Genomic DNA, 12,103 nt, shown 5'->3' with positions numbered 1-12,103 from the left:
ATAGCATTGTGGGTCAACCCAAAGCAGGTGGGCTGTTGTGGTTCAAGAAGACAGCTCAACACCACCTTCTCAAGGGCAACTAGGGACGGGCAATAAATGCTGGCCAGCAAATTCCACATCCTACAAAAATGAATTTAGAAAGTACTTTATCTTCCTCGGCTGTATTTTTGGCTATATTAAATATATGACCTAGCAATTATCAGTGTTGTATACACACCAGTTCTCAGCCAGCCTGGAATAACATTTAACTTTAAATATGCTATGCAAATTCATTTAGTCAACTCTCCTAACTTCACAGGAAGGCTTACAAATACATACTTTGATACCAAGTGAAAGAAGGAGATATTCAGTGGGTGGGTGGGGGTTGCGAAGGGTAAGGAGGACCAGGATTGAAAATGTTAAGAATCAAGCAATTGACATAGGAGGCACCATTGGTCAGTAAGCACAGGGGGAGTGGTTAACTAAGCCTTGCGCAAGCTAGGCTATGGGTAGCAGGCTTTTGGATGAATTCAAGTTAACCAGAGGTAGCTAAATGTCAGATAACAAGGTGTAGAGCTGGATGAACACAGCAGGCCAAGCAGCATCAGAGGAGCAGGAAAGCTGACGTTTAGAAGGGTCTAGGCCCGAAACGTCAGCTTTCCTGTTCCTCTGATGCTGCTTGGCCTGTGTTCATCCAGCTCTACACCTTGTTATCTCAGATTCTCCAGCATCTGCAGTTCCTACTATCTCTGTAGCTAAATGTCAATTTTGTTGAGCTTCACGGAGGAGTTCTCTCACTGAGTTTTTTTTCCTTTATTCATTTACAGGATGAGGACATCACTGACTGGGTAGCATTTATTGCCCATCCCTAATTGCGCAGAGGGCAGTTCAGAGTCAACCACATTGCCACGGGTCTGGAGTCATACGTAGGCCAGACCAGGTAAGGATGGCAGTTTCCTTCCCTAAAGGACAGTGAACCAGATGGGTTTTTCCGACAACCGATAATGGGTTCACGGTCGTCATCAGATTCTTTATTCCAGGTATTTTATGAATTCAAATTCCACCATCTGCTATGGCAGGATTCGAACCCGTTCCCCAGAACGCTTTCTGGGTCTCTGGATTAATAGTCCAGCGATAATACCACTAGAAAATTTGCTATCTCCTAAAACTTACCTCTTACCTATGCACCATAGCCCTCTCATTGTTTCTTCCCCCTCAGCACAGACAGAAGTAGTCACTACTGTTGGGACTTCCCAGGATTTCTGGCACTGGTGCCATATTTAAAGTGAACCAGGTTAGGTCACGTCAGTGAAGAGGTACCCTGCACAGTTCACATGAATTGCCCAAGCATGTCGGAACAGAAGGAAACTAGCAACCCATTTTCCTGACAGGGACCTGAAGTCCTGGTAAACAGGGTGGCACATGGCTGGGAAATTTTGAAACTGGTAAAATCCACGTTTAGGCCATTGGGCTCTAGGCTCTGGGCTCTGGAGGCAGAATATGTACACGTGCTGCTCCTCCAGTTTCCAGATGGCGTCATTGTGACACTGGAGTTGGCCCAGGATGGACATGTCATCCAGGGAGTTCACCTGCAAATCTATCAACTTAGTCCACTGCATCCACTGTACGCGATGTGGACTCCGCTACATCGGTGAAACCAAGCGGAGACTCAGACTGTTTGTAGAGTATCGGCACTCTGTATGCAACAAACACCACCACCTTGCAGTCGCGAAACATTTTAACCTCCTCTCCTACTCTCTGGGTGACATGTCCATCCTGGGCCTCCTCCAGTGTCACAATGACGCCACCCGTAAACTGGTGGAGCAGCCCCTCACGTTCTGCCTCAGGAGCCTACAGCCCGATGGCCTAAACATGGATTTTACCAGTTTCAAAATCTCCCCAGCTCCGGCCTCATCCCATGACCAACCCTCCCTGTCGTCCCTGTGTCCTTGACCTGACACAACCTGTCCATCTTCTCCTCCCACCTCACTGACCAGACCCCATCACTCCCTACCTGCACTCACCTATCATCATCCCACCTACCATCCCCAGCACCCCACTCCTCCTCTCTCTATTTATTTCAGAGTTCCCTTCCCCCTCCCCATTTCTGAAGAAGGGTCCTGACCCGAAACATCAGCTTTCCTGCTCCTATGATGCTGCCTGGCCTGGTTTGTACCTCCAGCTCCACACTGTGTTATCTCTGACTCCAGCATCTGCAGTTCTTACTATCTGAGTATTGGTCATGTCTTTTTGTTGCTAGTTGGTGTTCATGTATTCTCGTAGTCAGTTTCCTTCCTGTCTGTCCAAATGTAATGTTTGTCGAATGGAATCTTGTACATTACATTAGTTCTCCGTTGTGGATGTGGACCACTTATAAACAACATTTTCACTAGCATCAAATTCATCAGAGAAGAAGAGAACAAACATCTCCCATTCCTGGATGTGATGGTAGAACACAGGGCCAACAAGGAACTTCTGATCAAAGTATACAGAAAGGCCACACATATGGATCAAGTCCTAAATTTCGATAGTAACCACCAAAACACTCAAAAATGGAGTTGTGTATAAACACTGTTCAAATGAGCCACAACACATTGCAGCAACTCAGAACTACACCAAAATGAAGTAGAATACCTCCACCAAGTATTGAGAGTCAACGGATACCTGAACAGCTGAGTTCGGCAATGCCTGTCACACAAACAACAACAGGAAGATACAGTACACCCTGATATACTTGTCATGTTACCGTACATCAAGAATGTATCTGATCTGACCACAAGACTCCTACGGCCACTGGGCATCAAAGTAGCACACAAACCTACATCAACCCTACGCAACTGCTAACAAGAACCAAAGACCCCTTACCCACTATGGACAGAACCAACGTGCTGCCTGGCTTGCCATAATAATGTGCCCTCTACTACAAGCAGACATCCATCTAACAATCAATAAAGATGCAGTTCAAGCTAAAACTGTTGTTCTGTGAGCTCACAACAAAGGGAGAATGAAAAGGACATTCCAGTTTCCTTCTAAACCTGCTCTCTAAAAATGCACAATTTTAATCAGATTCTTAATGCAATCCAGGAAATATCTATGTAACCTAGATTACTCACTAAACTGCTAATTAAACAGAACATTAAGTAATTGGAAGGTGACATAACAGTTGTCATCCCTTTATGAAAAAAAATTCTGCACAATGGATATAATTGTCTGCAATTACCTTTCTAAGTGAGGAGGGTGAAGTCATAAGTCTTTGTCAATGTTTCAAATGAATCTAAACCTACTGAGTTCAAGTCAGGTGTCACATAATCATGTCCATGGACTTTCAGATTACCATAGTAACATCTTCTGTACCTTGTCAGCATATCTCATTGTAAGTCATCTTTCTTATATTTTTCTCACAGTTGTCATTTTGCTCACAAAATTGAAAGTCATGTGCACTGATTGTATTTTGATTTCATGTCAATGCAAGGTGTATTTCTACTGCTCTAACAATTGGTGTTCAGAACAGCCTGGCAGGCAGTTAAAAGTACGATGCCTTTTATATATTTTCCTGGACAGTAGCATTAATCTTGGTGCAAACTGAAGAATATTTATTGTTAAATCAGCAAATCCAAATGTATTTAAAAAATTAAAGTAATAATAAATAGTTTTGTTAAAAACCAATCGGAAGCAAAGCATAGATTGTCGTTAGAAAATGCTAGCTAGAAATGTTAGATTATTAAAGAGTGTTTTAAGGATCAGGGAACAGACCTATAATTTACAAGTAATTTATGTGACGAATGTACGTGTAGTAGATGTAATTTGACTGGAATTTCAAAAGGCCTTTGATAAATTGCCCACAGTACAAAATGACAAAATCAAAAAATGTGGAGTCTGAGGGATTAGTGGCAGAATAGATTGCTAGTTGGCTTTAAGAAAAAAAGCAGAAAGTAGAAATAAAGGATAGTTGTTCAGAGTGGCAGAAAATGGGACACAGATTTCCACAAAGCTCAATGCTGAAATCATTGCAGTTCACAATTTACTGTTACATGAAAGATTTGTATTTTCAAATCAAAAACACTTTCTAAATTTAAGATGACACCAAATTGGGAGTTCATCAACACTGAAGACTTCTGCAACAAGTTACAGAAGGACATTAACGTGTACAATAGGCAAATAATTGACAAATAAAGTTCAACACAGATAAACATAATGCAGTACATCTTGGGAGGTCATGCATTATTTGGAAAGTACAAGTCTTTGCGGAGTAAGGGAACAATACATCCAGAGATCTAGGAGTAAGATGCAGAAATCACTAAAAGTTGTGGCACATATTAGCAAGTAAAAAAGAATAAAGAAAGCACTAGTTTTAACTTCCAGAGGGATAGATTTGGAAACGAAATTATGTAAAGCCTGTATTGAACCTTGGTTAGACCATGTTTTGGATATTGCATATTATCTGTTTGCTATATTATGAAAAGAATACGGAGGCACTGGAGAATGCACATGAAAAATGTCCAAGGACAAGACTAGAAATGCACAGTTATACATATCAGGAAAGAACTGATAGGCTATAGTGGGACTCCTGCCTCTTGAAACAAAAAGGTTGTGAGGTCTTTAAAATTATTAAAGATTTGATACAATGGATAGAGGCAAAATGTTTCCAGTTGTGAGAAGGAGCATAACTAGAGTCCATCAATACAAGATAGCCACCAATAAATCCAATAAGAAATTCAGAAGAAAGTGCTTCACTCAAAGAGTAGTAAGAATGTCGACCTTGCTACCATGAGAAATGGCTGAAGCAAATAATATGGATACACTCAAGAAGCAACAAGCATTTAGAGGAGAATATAGACAATTTAGATGTAGATTTAAAAAACAGGTTCAAGTGAAGTGTAAACACCAGTAAGCACTGGTGGAACTTTCTTTATGCTGTATATCCTACGAAATCCTTTGAAACAAATGTCATTGTTTATCACAATATACAAAGGAAGAAAAGGGCAGGTATAATGATGAGAAGAGGAAGCACTGTGCGGTTTTGGAAGTGAAACTATGGAGAAAGGGTAATCAGGCTTTTGAAAAGAAAGAGGGGAGGAACAGTCTAATGCTGTTTTGCCTGATTCAAAATAAATTACAAAAAATAAATTCAATATTGCCAAGTTGAGAGTTTATCATGAGATGTAATTTGCAAAGAAATTATTTTTTGTAGAAGGTCTCAAAATTCAACCTTTGTCACACTCCCTGTAACCAATTGCTGCTGTAGTCAAAAGTGGATTTACAATTTCAGTGGTTCTCAAAAGGGGATCTATAGAGACTTTCAATGCGTTCTGAGAAGACATGTGGATGAGACCTTTTGCTGAAACAGTGCAGACTGGGAACATTCTATTAACCATTGCTTAGATTTTCTTCAGCCACTTGCACAAGCACAAACAATAGTTCACACAGAAGGGAGCTAGATATTAGGCTCAGGGGCCCACACAAACATGCACACAAAGACACTGAAAAGCAGTTGCTAGGTGGATATTGGGGTACAGTAAATGCATGGTTCCAGATATTCCTATAGGAAACTGAAAGTAAATGGATTTGTCCTACCTTGAGCTGACTGAAAGCCTTGAGAGATGAGACAGAAGTCTCAGGGTCACCAGGAATAGATTTGCTCAGCTGGGGATGGGAAAGGATAGCAAAGAGCCTCAAACTGCCCAAAGGCCTGGAATGATGATCAAGCAGAATCTTGTTCACTCAATTCAACAACTGGGATTATGACTTTAGCCAGATTAAAATACTCATCTGATGTATACTAATGGCAGAAATGTCACATACAGGCTGTGTCAGCTGACATGGTAGTGAACTGCAGAAGTTTTGCTTATAAGGGTCCAAAATAGTTCATAGTTGAGTGCAGTAAATATCGCATTTGCTATTGCTTACACTGTAAAACTTTTCTCATTAGACCAGAAAAGGTGGATGTACCAATCCACACTGGATCACTCTGAAAGCACTTTGGGCTTTGAAAGAATCCGCATACAAGGAGACACCTTGAATTCTCAACAGCTGTGTAATAATTTGGTTGTTGATGAAGGATTATACCTGAACATTGCAAACATTCCCAATACAGGTCACTGAGCTGAATCTCACTCCAGGAAGAACATGGAGGCTTCGTGTGTAAAGAAGTGCAATATTTAAGAGGCAATCTGCTAAAATTCGGGGTTACCTTTCAACTGAAGGTAAGATAAAAACATTCTCATCATCAATCATGGCACTGTTCATGATATCAGACAACCCTGGCAAACGTTCATACTTGTATTTTTAACAGGACATTGAGGAATTTTAATACTGACAAAAAAATTCTGAAAGTAATCAGGTGGTCACATGAACAGAAAAACTTAACTTTCAACTTTATAACATTTCATCAGAACTGGGAATAATTGTAGCTGTTACTTCAATAAACAATTGGGTAATCCCAGGAATTTATGATTCATCTATAATTACTTAAGGAACTTCAACCAGAAATATTTAAATGCTACTGTAATACTACAATTAATCCATTCTGTTACCCAAATCTCTTCTTTCATGCCCATCAACAGGTATCTGCTGATAGCCACAGCCAGCTTCTTCCTCTTCTCATTTACTTACTTAACCTCTCATTGCAGTTCCTTCTCCTTGGAGCTGATGCTCAGAATGCTCCTGAACTGCAGGTCGCTGATCAGTGGGTACTTGTGCAAGTGGCTCTTAGAGCCGTATGTTGCACAACCTGCCCATGAATAGGCCATTTTAGGTCTAATGTGTAATGAGGTAGGATTACTAAAGGGATCTCACAGTTAAAGATTCTCTGAGGGTAGCAATCACAACATTTTTTTCATTCATTCAGAGGACGAGGGCACTGCTAGCTAAGCCAGCATTTATTGCACATCCCTAATTGCCCTAAAAGAGGGCAATTAAGAGTCAACCACATTGCTGCAAGTCTGGACTCACAGTAGGCCAGACCAGGCACTAAGAATGGCAGTTTCCTTCCCTAAAGGACATTAGTGAACCAGATAGGTTTTTCCCCAACAGTTGACAATGAATTTATGATTATCACTACACTCGTGATTCCAGATTTTTATTGGAATTCAAACTCCACCATCTGGCGTATTGAGATTCAAACCTAGGTGCTGAGAACATTACCTGGGTCTCAGGATTAACAGTCCAGTGATACTATCACTAAGCCGTCATCTCACAATCTTAAATTCAGTTTGAGGGAGTTCTCAAATCCCTCAATTTAAATAAGGGCAATTACAGAGATAAGAATAAAGCGTTTTCTAAAGTGGGCTGGGAAAATAGACTAAGGGAAAGTTCAGTGGATGAGCATTGCAGACATTTAAGCAGGTATTTCATAATGCTCTGAAAATTTTATTCTGATCAGAAATAAGGACTGAATAAGAAGGAATAATGACCTATGAAATCTAGAAACATAGTAAATAGGAGGAGTAGGCCATTTGGCCCTTTATGCTTGCTGTACCATTCAATCTGATCATTTCTGATCATCCAACTCAGTACCCTGTTCCTGCTTTCTCCCCAAACCCTTTGATCCTTTTAGCCCTAAGAACTATATCTGACTCCACCTCAAAAACATTCAATGTTTTGGCCCCCACTACTTTCTGTGGCAGAGAATTCGACAGGCTCACCACTCTCCTGGGGGGAAGAAATTTCTCCTCATCTCAGGCCTAGATGGCCTAAACCTATCCTTAGTCTGTTTATGGTTAACAAAAGGTAGTTAAGGAGAGTATCCAATCAAATACTAAGACATACAAAGCAGTTGAAATGATTGGGATTTTTTTTCCCCAAGAAGAACAGCAGTGGATGTCTAAGAAGTCAACAAAAAGGGAGAGAATTGATTGTGAAAGTAAATAAGCAAGAAACAAAAATGAAGATTGAGAGCTTCTATCGACATACAAAGAATAGTAATTAAATTGAGATAGGATCCTTTGAGAATGTGACTGAGGAACTGATAACAAGGAATAGGGTAATTACAAATAATTTGAACTCAATTTTGCATCAGTCTTCATTGTGGAGGATACTGTAAAAATCCCAAAGGTATCTGATATACAAAGAGCCAATGGGAGGAAGAGTCTTATAACAGCCTCTAATACAAGAAACAAATAATTTGATAAACTAATGTGATAGATGGCAAACAAACTGCCAGGATGCAATGGCCTGCATCTGGAAGTTTTAAAGGAAATGACAGCAGAGATAAGGGCGGTAGTGATCAAAATACCTCAGAACTCACTGGATCCTGGAGGGATCCAAGTAATTGATAAACCATTAATGAGGGCCCTGTTCAAGAATGGAGGGAGCAGAAAGCAGTAAACTAGAGGCCAGTTAGCCAAACATCTGTCACGAGGAAACTCCTGGGGTCCATTATTGAGGGAATAATAGCAGGACTGTTAGAAAAGCTTAACACAATCAAATAGAATAACATGGTTTTGTGACAGCAAATGTGCCCGAGTACTTTGGGAACATAACAAGCAGGGTTGATAAAGGGGAACTGATGGATGGATTTTCAGAAGGCAGATGATAAGACGCCCTACAGAAAAGGCTATTACACAAGACAGAAGCTCACAGTATTGACAGTAATCTATTAGCATGGATTGAGAACTACCATAGTTTTTTATGGGTCTAGATGGGTTTGAAAGCTGCTAAGAGGTTTTGGTGAGTTGCTCTAGTGCATCCTGTAGATGGTACAGTCTGGTACTCCTGCACATTGGTGGAGGGAGTTAATATTTGTGGATGTGGTGCCAATCAAGCAGGCTGCTTTATGCTGGGTGGCATCAAGTTACTGGAATGTTGTTGGAGCTGCACTCATTCAGGCAGGTGGCAAATATCTCATCATACTACTGATACATGCACTGTAGATTGTGGACAGGCTTTGGACTGGCAGATGCTAAGAATACTACAAGAGAGTAATTTACCTAATTCCCCAATGACTGTGCATTGTCCGCAAGGCACAAGTCAGGGGTTGAGGAATACTACCCAGCTGGCTGGATGAGCACAGCTCCAACAAAACTCAGAAAACTTGACAACACCCAGGATAAAGCATCTAGCTTCATAAACACAACATTCACAAACATTCAGTCCCTCCAATACCTACCTACAAGATACATGGCAGAAATTCCCCAAAGCTTCACAGGCATCAGTTTCCAAACCCTCAACCATGTCCTTCTAGAAGGACATGGGCAGCAGATACATAGCAACACCACCACCGCTTGCACATCCCCTCCAAGCAACTCACCACTCTCACATTCCTGTAATGTTGCCGAGTCAAAAATCCTGGAACTCAATCACTCTTAGCAATTGTTTAAAAATATCAGAATTGACCATGTGCCATGGTGAGATTTGAATTCAGGTCCCCAGGGATGTCTGGATGTCTGTATTACTAGTCCAGTGACAATACCATAAAGCCATCACAAACCCCTATCAGTCTGGAGGAGTTAAGGCAGAGGACTTTTGATGATAGGCAGTATATGGATGAGACCTGTGACCATCATGGCAGGGGCAAGAGTGAAAGGGTGAAGGGTGAGAGTGAAGTGGGAGGAGGGAATTGTTTAATCCAGAGAGTTTTTAAAATGAGCAGCATTTATTTTTCAGAGGGTTTTGTAAGAAATCAATCAGACCTCAAAGACTGCTAGTTCGACCTTAGCTACTATTGAAAAAATGTGTTGATTGATAAGCATTACAGCTGTTAGCATCCAGTAATAATTCCACAGCAAACATTGCAACCTGCAAGGTAGCAATCTCAAAATTTCAGCTGGTAATTCCTGAAGGGTTCATGATCCACAGTTTAGGAAGCCTCAGTTTTGACAATTTTATACTTTAGAAGTTCCATGTTGGAGTCAGAAAGCTTTACTCTGCAGCCAACTTGCAACTGTGGGTGAAATAGTTCCCTTACCTCAGATAGTGGTGTTGGTAGTGAAAGGGAAAATAATTGGGCGAGTTGATCCTGGAGAAATACTCACTCACTTCTTGCCAATTAAGGTCTGGGTGAGAAGGTCAACTGGGCTTTCTTTACCCAACCAAAATTAAGGCCCTTAAATGATTAATTAATTTAATTTTAAGAGATTCAATTCATCTCTGAAAGCTACACCCCTGCACTTGTCTCCAACCACATTGATCTCGATGTCCCAATGATGAAAAGATAAAGGCTAGAATCTTTTAGGGATCTGAATAACATGGGCAATGGTGAGAATTATGGTTGAATCCCATGAGAAGTTCAGCAAGATCAACCTCAATGTTGGGAACAACTCTCTGCATGTTTTAATTAAGTTCTGGGTGTCGAGGCAAGATTTTTGCTAGGCAGTGGCAAGTCACCTATTTAAGGGGAATTATTACTTGTTAACAACCTGAATAACTGTAGGTCTCATTAATATGCAGCTTTCTATCATAGTACCCATCATGAGCAAATGGATGCCGAGAATTCTTGAGATGGAAGTCAGAGTGGGTACCTTGGGACTTCAGTTCACCACTTGCTCCAACACACCTTGTTGGACACCACAACAACCCAGGGCACACTGAATGGTCACTGGCTACATGCACGCCATGTCTACAAACTTTGGCATCTGAAGTACTAACCTCCCAGAACCTCATGACACATCTCTGATCCACTTACTGTACAATACTGCACTGGCAACCGTTCTCCAGCCCTTTGTCGGTAGCCTTTAAATTTATCATTTTAAAATAAATGTATAGCTCTCCTTTGAAACCTCCTACGGAATCAGCCACCAACACTCTCCAGACAGAGCATTCCAAATCCTAATCTCACTCCTAACTCTCTTGCTGACAATCTTGAAATTGTGACTTCTAGTTACAGACATACCAACTTGTGGCAACAGAATAATCTTCTTTTCCCTGTCAAGATTGTTCATAATTTTGAACACCTCAATATGGTCACCTTTTAATCTTCTCTGCTCCAAGGAGAATAAGCCCAACCCCTCTCATTTTTCTTTGTATCTAAAGGCCCTCATTCCTGGTATCATTCTAGTAAATCTCCTTTGTACTCTCTCCAGGGCTTTAAAATATTTCCTTAAAGAAGGTTCCAAAACTTAACACAATCCTCCAAATGATTTGTAGAGGTGTAGCATCACTTCCTTGCTTTTATGTGCTTCTATTTATACGCCCAAAGACTTCTTAACAATTCTCTCAAATTGCCTGACAACCTTCAGAGATTATACACATGAAGCAGAGATTCCTCCTTATTGAGCCTACATTATTTCTCCATGTATCTTCTACCAAAATGCATTACCTTACATTTCTCTGCATTGAAATTCATCTGCCAGTTGTCTGCCCATTTGACCAACTTGTCAAAGTATTTCTGCACTATTAGGGGCTGGTTTCCCTAGGATTGAGAGGCAGGAATTAAGTGAGATGAAAATGAGAGGCAGAGCTTTTACTTTTGGTGTAAGTGAGTGACTGAGCAGAGCAGGGGACATTCAGGGTTAGTGGTGTTAGGAGTTGAGGTGAGACAATGCACACAAGGGAAGATGTCGCAGGCAATAGTGAGAGAGATAAAGCTTTGTAGGGAGGTGGGTGCAGCAGCAGGGGCAGAGTAAGTGTGAGATAACAGAGAGAAGATAGTGACACTACATTGATAGAACGGAGAAGGTCTTCCTCCACTATTTTGCATTCCTCCATATGGCTGAGACTGCACAGTTTCTAGTAGTAGAATTAGAATTAAGTTTTGCTGTCACATGGGATACAGGAATACAGTGAAAAGTGTACAAAGTCACCAAGCTCCAGTGCCATCTCAGGTACAAAATCTTCAGTATAAAGTAGAAAATGAAGAAATAAAGTTAAAAGTTAAGCTTTGAAGTCCTGCTTAAGTGCTTAGCCATGGGCCTGGATCTGGACTTTTCCACCCTAACACTGAGACCAACACCAGCATGAGAACTCCTCACCACACTGCCATCCAGAACTGTGTTGTCATTCTTCAGCACCATCCTGCCACTACTGACAATGTTGCTACCACGAGACCCTACTGGGTCAATTTCAGCAATGTAGTCACCACTGAAGACCTCAAGGTGCCTGTCTGCAAAGCAGGCACCAACTTTTCCATTTAGGGCAAGTGTCAGAAAACATACAGGGCAGTTCCCAACCATCAGCATTTATCCAAATA

The sequence above is a fragment of the Rhincodon typus genome, unplaced genomic scaffold (assembly GCF_021869965.1).
Source record: "Rhincodon typus isolate 14 unplaced genomic scaffold, sRhiTyp1.1 hic_rhity00001122, whole genome shotgun sequence".
NCBI classification, from domain to species: Eukaryota; Metazoa; Chordata; class Chondrichthyes; order Orectolobiformes; family Rhincodontidae; genus Rhincodon; species Rhincodon typus.
This window is presented reverse-complemented; position numbering follows the sequence as displayed.